The sequence below is a fragment of the Arabidopsis lyrata genome (genome assembly GCF_000004255.2).
Source record: "Arabidopsis lyrata subsp. lyrata unplaced genomic scaffold ARALYscaffold_3, whole genome shotgun sequence".
Taxonomy (NCBI): Eukaryota; Viridiplantae; Streptophyta; class Magnoliopsida; order Brassicales; family Brassicaceae; genus Arabidopsis; species Arabidopsis lyrata.
Window position 1 is genome coordinate 18,451,392 of NW_003302553.1, and position 8,198 is coordinate 18,459,589.

The window sequence follows — 8,198 nt, forward strand, 5'->3', positions numbered from 1 at the left end:
TTTTTTTAATTTGCAACAATTATTAAATTTTCTATAATTATAAATTTTATTTTTATATTAATATTTTTTTTATAAGAACCACATGTTAAGAACCTACCATTAATCACACAAAAATCTTAACCAAAAATACTACTTAAATATATTACCAATATTCCTAAGATTTATTTCTAAGATACTACCAATAATCATGCTCTAACAAACTTATTTATTCAAATAGTTTGCATCAGTTTATAGGTTTGAATCTACTTAGCAAATCAAAACTTGTGTCTTACGAAAAATGTTAATTAGATTAAAAGCCCAATTAACATTCTGCCCAGCCCACTCTTTAGTTGCTACCCAAGCCCAACTCCATAACTTGTTTTTGATGAAAATGTATCTGTAAAAATATAATCAGACGACACTGTAGATCATCTTCGATACCGTTCTCATCTGCTTCTTTCGTTTCCAATTTCGATAGAACAGCTGAAATTGAAAATCAGATTGTCGTTCAATTCGAAGAGTATTTGACCATAATCGGTTCTACATGTGAATAGCTGATTCATACCTCATAAGGTAATCCTCAAATTTACTCTCGGTTCTATGAATTTGTAAGTAGATTCAATTTCATGACTGTTAATTTCCAATTTCGAATTACTTAGATCGGATCAAGATTTTCTGTGTTCACTTTAGTATTGTTTTAAATAGGAACCGTATCCGAATTTCCGAATGATATATAGGATTGATCATATTAAATATGAAACAAAGTTATATCAAGTGTGTTTGTAATTCTCTGTCATTTCCAATGTCTCGCATCTATAAAGTTGCTTTAGCTAACAAATGATATGTTTTGCTTATCATATAAGCTCATTTTGATAGGATGAAGCATAGTAGATGGATATATTCAAGCTTGGGCAAGTCACTCTACATCGAATAACAGTCACAAAAAGAAGAGAAGGTAAGACTTTTTTTACTAAGAGCTTAGAAAATGAATGAATTAGATGCTGATGATTGTTGATACATAAATTGAATAGATCAAAACAAAATTAGTGTCCCAAATATAATGAAAGTATGAGTGTATACGCAAGTAAAATAAAGAGTACCAATACAATGGCAATTATGCTGCTTAATTGTTCCTTTCTTTGAAAAGCTAGAGCATTGAATCTGGAAAAAAAAAATAGTAATTAGATTGTTAGTCAAATATCATTTCTGATTGATTGTGGGTTTTGCTAACCATAAAGCAAATTTGTACAGAAAAAAAAGGTAAACTAAACATACCTTTTTTTTTATTACCCATTAACTGCAAGTTGAACGGCTTAGGTGTTGCTTACTTTAGAAAGATTAAGCATTGAATATGGAAAAAATGTAAGTAGATTGTAAGTCAAATATCTGCTTGATTGACTGTGGGTTTTGCTTACCATAAAGCAAATATAAAATGAAAAAGTTAAACTAAACATACCTATTTTGATAAGCTTGTGAATCAGTCAAGACTACTTCAAGGGTTTCACCAGTGTTGTTGGTATATTGGCGCTAAGAATCGAGAACCTTCACCTGCACACGCCAAGAGGTTTTGTAAGGTCTTACATCTCTCAACAGAGCAAATTGTGAGGCCATTAGTGCTGGTAAGTGTAGAGTATTTTCTTTGATATTGCAAATGGGAAATGATAGATACTGTGAATAGAAATGAAGAAATGAGCGGCTATTTATCTACTATACATTTTTGCAGCAGTTTTTGGGGTCCCCAATCGGGTCAAAATTTGTTTAATTTTGACCCGGAAATTTAATGATTTCGACCCGGAATTAATGACTCTCGGATCCTTCCAATTTTGATTATTTTACCCGAAATATTTGACTCGGATCATTCCTTAATCAATACTCCTTACATTAAATCCAATAGACATTTACTCTCTGATTTTTTCAAGATATGGAGAGTATATGTAGTTATAACAAATTGATTTTCGTAAGGCAAACTGTTTCCTATTTTAATGCTACATTTATCATTTGTTTCCTACATATAATTCGATATTCATTTCACTTTATCGAAAAGGAAATTGCTTCATAACCAAAAGATTTTATCGTAATTTGTTTAAGCATCAACCTAGCATATTCTCTGTATTTCCCAACTTAAAAGATTTTGAATTATACGAAATGCTTGCTCATCAAGATTTTTAAATATTCTCTAAACCCTATAACATACTAGCTATCCAAACTCTATAAATAGTCGTTCATTTTCCACTCTCTAAACACATTCTTTCTCATCACCATATTGCAATATATTACAAGTTCAGAAACCTTACCAGCAACAATGGCTGCATCATCTGTTGAAGGTGTTCCACTTGTGGCGCCAATATACAAGACCTGTTGATGGTTTTTAGTCTTAAAGTCAAGATTGAGTAAAAAGATTGAATTGCTACTGTGGTTTGGAGTTTTAATTTGGTTTTCAGTTGCTTTGATCCATGTTCTTTTATTTTGATTACTTATTGTTGTTTTAATATTATGGTTTTTGCAATGATTTACGTGTTTGCTTCAAGTTTGGTTTTCCAGCTTTTCCAATTGGTTATTGAATAAACTGTGTGTTTACAACTTTTAAAAGTTTCTATTTTGCTTTTCTCAATAACATATGTCAATGTGAATATTTCTCCTAACACTAAGTATTCTGAAAGAACTAACCTGCAGATGTAAACCAAGGTTTCATACTGTAAGAGCCCTCCACTGTGATCAAGATGTTGAACTTCTTCTTTCTGTTGAATGAAAAACGTGAACATTCTGTTTAGAAATAGATCTACAGGGATGTGCTTAACTTACACTTACAGTAGTGTATTGACTTTTATGATTATGACTAATGAGAGTTAGTTTAACCAAATTCCTTATTTACTTTGAATCTATGGAGGATTTCAACAACAATATGTAAAAATTGATTTGTAAGTCTCAGTATATGTGAGACTATTTAGTTAAATATATAACAGACTTGAAGAAAAAGATGGTTGTTCTGATTCTTAGCTTTCTTTATATCACAAGTCATGGTTCAATCTTTACTTTCTACTCTTCAAATCACAGAAAATCGGGATAAGTATGATTGGTGGCCAAATAACTGGAAAAGAGACATGTAAGGTACTCGAGAAATCTATAATCTAATTAGAGAACAGAAGCCAATTGTTACCTGTTACCGTGAGGTTTGGTTCGCGGGTGTAATTCCTAACACAAGTTATTGACGCAATCACCGCCTCCATTGAAACGGATCCATATCGCCATATCGGCTTGGAAACTCTTGCTGATTGCTTGGTAAGCCTCCATCTATTTCACAACTTCTCTGTACGCTATCACCGCCTCCATCGAAACAGATACATATCAAAACCTAGCAGCAACGGCGGTAACATCGCCAATCTGAGGAGTGATTCGACGCCGTAATACATAGCCTCATCGTGTAGCTCTTGCTTGGAGAAAACGCCGGAGGAATTAGCTCGGAGTCGACCAGTACGGAGGAGATTGAGAATGACGGCGAAAGTATCCGGGTCATGATCGATGAAAACCGGATTTGAGCCATGGGAGGTTGGAGTCGATAGAGCCGCAAGAAGAGAGTTTGGGCAACATGACTGAATTGTAGACGCGTTGGTTTCGAAGACTTCGCCGCCAACGTTAAGCTTCACTCGCTCGCCGCCATCGGAAACCACCATCACAGTCCGGTTCGAGTTTCGATTTCAGCTTGAACCGTATCTTACCAAATGGGCTATGGGAAGAAAAACGTAATTGTAATTGATGACGTGACAACTTATATGGGCCTGGACTAATCTTTATTGGTTAATTATTATCAACCCAAACAATCCTGATGGGATTTTTATACAAATTGGTTTAATTAGGGTTTCAATTGAAAAAAAAAAGAATCTTAGTGGAAGGTTTCATTGTTAATTACAAACGAAGAAAAAACAATCATGTCTGTGTCCAAATAAACATTGCCGAATTTGAAGAGATACGCGAGTCTCATGAGGTTTGATAGTTAACCGGTTATTTGATAGAAGCATAGCAGGGGGTTATTTGATATATTAAGAAAATGGAAAGTGAATTTTAAGATTTAGGGAAATAAATTATAGTTTTTCAATTCTCAGGTTTTATTCTTTTTTTTCTTCCATAAGACAATAAGAGTAAACTATTTATCATTCGTTTTTCAATTCTCAGGTTTTATTCTTTTCATTATTCATATAAAAAATTTATACTATTGTAGGAGAAGTTATATGACCGGACGATGTTATAATTTATCAAAATAACGTAATCATAAAAATTTTAAAATTAGGATTTTTAACTATATGTATTTTATAATAATTCAAAATAACATCTTTCGGTCATATAAAATGAACATCCTATATTTATGTTTAAATTAGGTAGATAGATTTAAAAAAATTAACCCAAATTTGTTATATTTGCACTATATCATCATATTTGACCCGCTGTACACCGCGATTAAATATTTTTTATATGATGGGACGAGTTTAGGTCGATATTAATACGAGACGGTATACCACGGGTGAAATCCTACAATTAACATTCAAATACAATTATACAATCTTATATACTAAAGAAATAAATACAACTTAAAATTTTTAAAATTAGTTACAAAAAACTGATCCGCGGTATACAACAAAAAATAAAATACACAACAAATTCTTCAATTTATAAAAAATTAAAAAATCAAATAATTAACCCGCGGTGTACCGCGGGTCATATCCTAGTATAGTTTAAATTGGTAGGATGTATTAGGTTTAGGTGAATAATAGAAAAAATCTTGATGAGCAAGGATTGAATATATTTTGGGATCTTAGTAATTGGAATAACAGAGAATATGCTAGGTTGATTGTTAAGAGAATAAGGATAAAATCTTCTAGGTATTAACTAATTTCCAAGTCGATAAGTTGAGACTATGATTCTTTTAGTTGATAGAAAGAATAGATTAATGGAATAATAACTCTTACGTTTTAATAGGCAAGAGTATATATCTTGCCAATTTCTGCTTAAGTATTGTTATAACTGCAAATATTTTGTGTATCTTTAAATGAGATTCATTTTAGAAACTTAATCATTTAAGCCTTGAATGTAGGTCGCAGCAACTAAGGAAAGATTTGGTGAATAAAAATCGGAGCAAACTATCAAATTAGGCAAGATCCGAATGTCAAGATTGCGGGTCAAATTGAGAAGATTTCCGGGTCATAATTTTGACCCGATTGGGGACCCCAAAAACTGTTGCAAAAATGTATAGTAGATATGTTGGGAGGATCTTTTAGCAAAATATTGGTATTTTAAAACGGGAAAAATGTCGAAAAATGCGCCAACTTTCAAATTTGGGACGATTAAAGCATAAACTCTCGAAATGTCTTTTTAATCACAAAGTTTATGTTGACCTGTCTGAAAATAGCTAAGTTTTCGTTGACCTGGCCAAATTAGGCATCACGTTAAGTCCCCGTTAAAATGACGCTAATGCTGTTAACAATCCGTTAGAAGTCTCAGTTAGATCAAAACGACGTCGTTTTGAAGTTTTCAAACGACGTCGTTTCACCAGAAAATAAGAAGAAAAAATGGCATCTTCAAAGATTCGAACTGCTGACCTATTACACTAATAAGAGACACTCAAACATTGAACTACGAGAATATTTTAATATTATTACAAACAGAACATACATATATATATATATATATATATATATTATACAATTAATTAAAAACATATGCAATTAATTAAAAATAACAAAACTAAAAATAATAATAACCAAAAATACAAATATTAAATATACTTATCATAAATATATGTATCAAAATTTCAAATATTTTTTATACATAAAGTTTTCTTCCATATTTGGAAAATTTTTCCTTCCGAAATTATTTCTTATATAAAAAAAATATATATGACATAAAATTATGAGAAGGATTGTATAAATTTTAGGTCATATATTTAAGGGATTTTCTTTATTTCATAAGTTTAGGTTTTTATAATTTAGGAAAGAATAATTTTCCAAAAATAGAATAAAATCTTTATATATATAATTAAATATTTTTAATTTCGAAATATATATTTAAGGTAAGTATATTTAATATTTTTATATGTTTGGTTATTAATTTAATTTTAATTTTGTTATTTAAAATTAGTTTCATATATTTTTACCTAATTTATGTTGCCAGTTTTTAGTATATATACACGTTCTGTTTGTTAAAACATTAAAATATTCCCGTAGCTCAATGGTTGAGTGTCTCTTATTTGGGCAACATGTCAGCAGTTCAAGTTTTTGAAGACGCCAATTTTCTTTCTTATTTTCTGGTGAAACGACATCGTTTGAAAACTTCAAAACGACATCGTTTTGATCCAACGAAGACTTCTAACGGATTGTTAACAGCGTTAGCGTCGTTCTAACGGAGACTTAACGCGATGCCTAATTTGGCCAGGTCAACGAAAACTTAGCTATTTTCAGACAGGTCAACAAAAACTTTATGATTAAAGAGATATTTCGAGAGTTCATGCTTTAATCGTCCCAAATTTGAAAGTTGGCGCATTTTTTGACATTTTTCCCATTTTAAAACTCTCTCCGTCCCACAAAGATAGATTTTTTAGAAATTTCACATTCTTTAAAAAATAATGTATAATGAAAATTTTAACTTTTTAAATTTTTAACACATTTTAAAGAGTATATTTTTTATTGTTGTTTAATAAAAGTAAAATAGGTAAACTGTTTCAAATTTGACATTGGAAACATAAAACTTCTATCTTTGTGGGACACTTTTTTTTTCTAAGAAATCCATATTTGTGGGACGGAGGGAGTATTAATTAAACAAATAATTAAATTTTTATTTTAAAAATAAAATAAAATGAAAATTAACATCTATAACATTTGGCCCAATTTTTTTTCCTTCTACCACATTGCAGGCCCATTTATCACTCATATCACAATTGCCGTGTATAATGACCATTTTGCCCTTCTTTTTGTGTGCTCAAACTTCGGGGACAAAATTCATTGTTTGAGCACAGAAAAAAAAACTTTACATACAGTTGTCCTCGAAGTTTGAGTCTTCCACAATTTCATCTTATTTTGCATGTTAGCTGGTTTTTGTCCCTTGATTTTAATTCATTGTTTTTCGATTTTAGTTCTTCTAAATTCTAATTGCGGTCTTTTCATTTTGTTTGATGTTTATATTTCGTTTGGTTATTGTCCCGAATAGGTTTATTGTCCCCTAGATACTTGTTCCTAAATGTTGCACTTTATCTGCCACATCAGCTGAGGGCAAAACCGTCTTTTTATACCACAATACCACATGAAAGTGGTATGACTGGAAAATGATTATCAAATGTGGTAGAAGTGGAAAGGTTTTGGTCAAATGTGGTAGAGTTGACCAAATTTCCTAAAATAAATCACTTAAAAGATGACCCATGGCAAGAGAGTATCTAATATGTATATAATCAAAATAAAAAAAGGGCTTGAATGGAGAATCGGTTCAAAAGCGATTCATAGGCGGAGCGGACGTAACGCAAATATTTTGCCTTTCACACGTATGAGAGAAAGCAAGGCACTTTCCAAAAAATAATGGCTCCGAATGGAGAAAGCGGATATAGCGGAGCGGATCAAGCGGTCCAAGCGAATCGAGCGGAACAAATACAGATCAAGCGGTTCTGGCGGAACAAGTGCGGATCAAGCTATTCCGGCGGTCCAAAAAATGTTTGAATGGTGAAAACGGATCAAAAAGTGCGGATCAAATATTTACATAGTAAAAAATACCAATATATTATAAAATATTCATGCAAATTAAATATATTAAACTATTGATATTAAATTAAAATAGATGATTATTTTAATATATATGTATGAGATGTAAATTTTAGACTAGTATGGGTCGGATCGAGAAAATTGTCCCAAAAATAATAAAAAAACCTAGAAACGATAATATATAAAACTGATACATAATATACTGTATATGATTATTTGCTCAATGTTCGTTATTTTCCTTCTTTAAAAAGAACCGTATATGGTTTATTATTATTTAAATTAAAATTTTATAAAACTAATAGAGATTAAAAAAAAAAAAGAACAAGAGAACCGCTATTGTTTAAGAGGAACACCAGATAATTGAGGCGTTTTTACTGTTCACGGTGGATCTCAATTTTTTCTCATACAAATGAACCACTAGTGGATCATAAATTTTTTAATATTAAAAGAAGAAACGCACTTCACTTTAAGTTAAAAGTGATG

General features: G+C 31.1%; 1 long non-coding RNA gene across 2 annotated transcripts; it reads left to right on the forward strand.

The window, feature by feature from the left end:
- Positions 1–382: 382 nt before the first annotated feature.
- On the forward strand, positions 383–5,354 carry LOC110230324. 2 transcript variants are annotated; one of them, XR_002333438.1, is made up of 4 exons: positions 383–552; positions 843–934; positions 1,449–1,598; positions 5,066–5,354. It is a non-coding gene; the product is annotated as an uncharacterized LOC110230324 (long non-coding RNA). The 2 variants fall into 2 exon arrangements; XR_002333439.1 differs by having other exon boundaries at positions 385–552; positions 856–934.
- Positions 5,355–8,198: the final 2,844 nt, after the last annotated feature.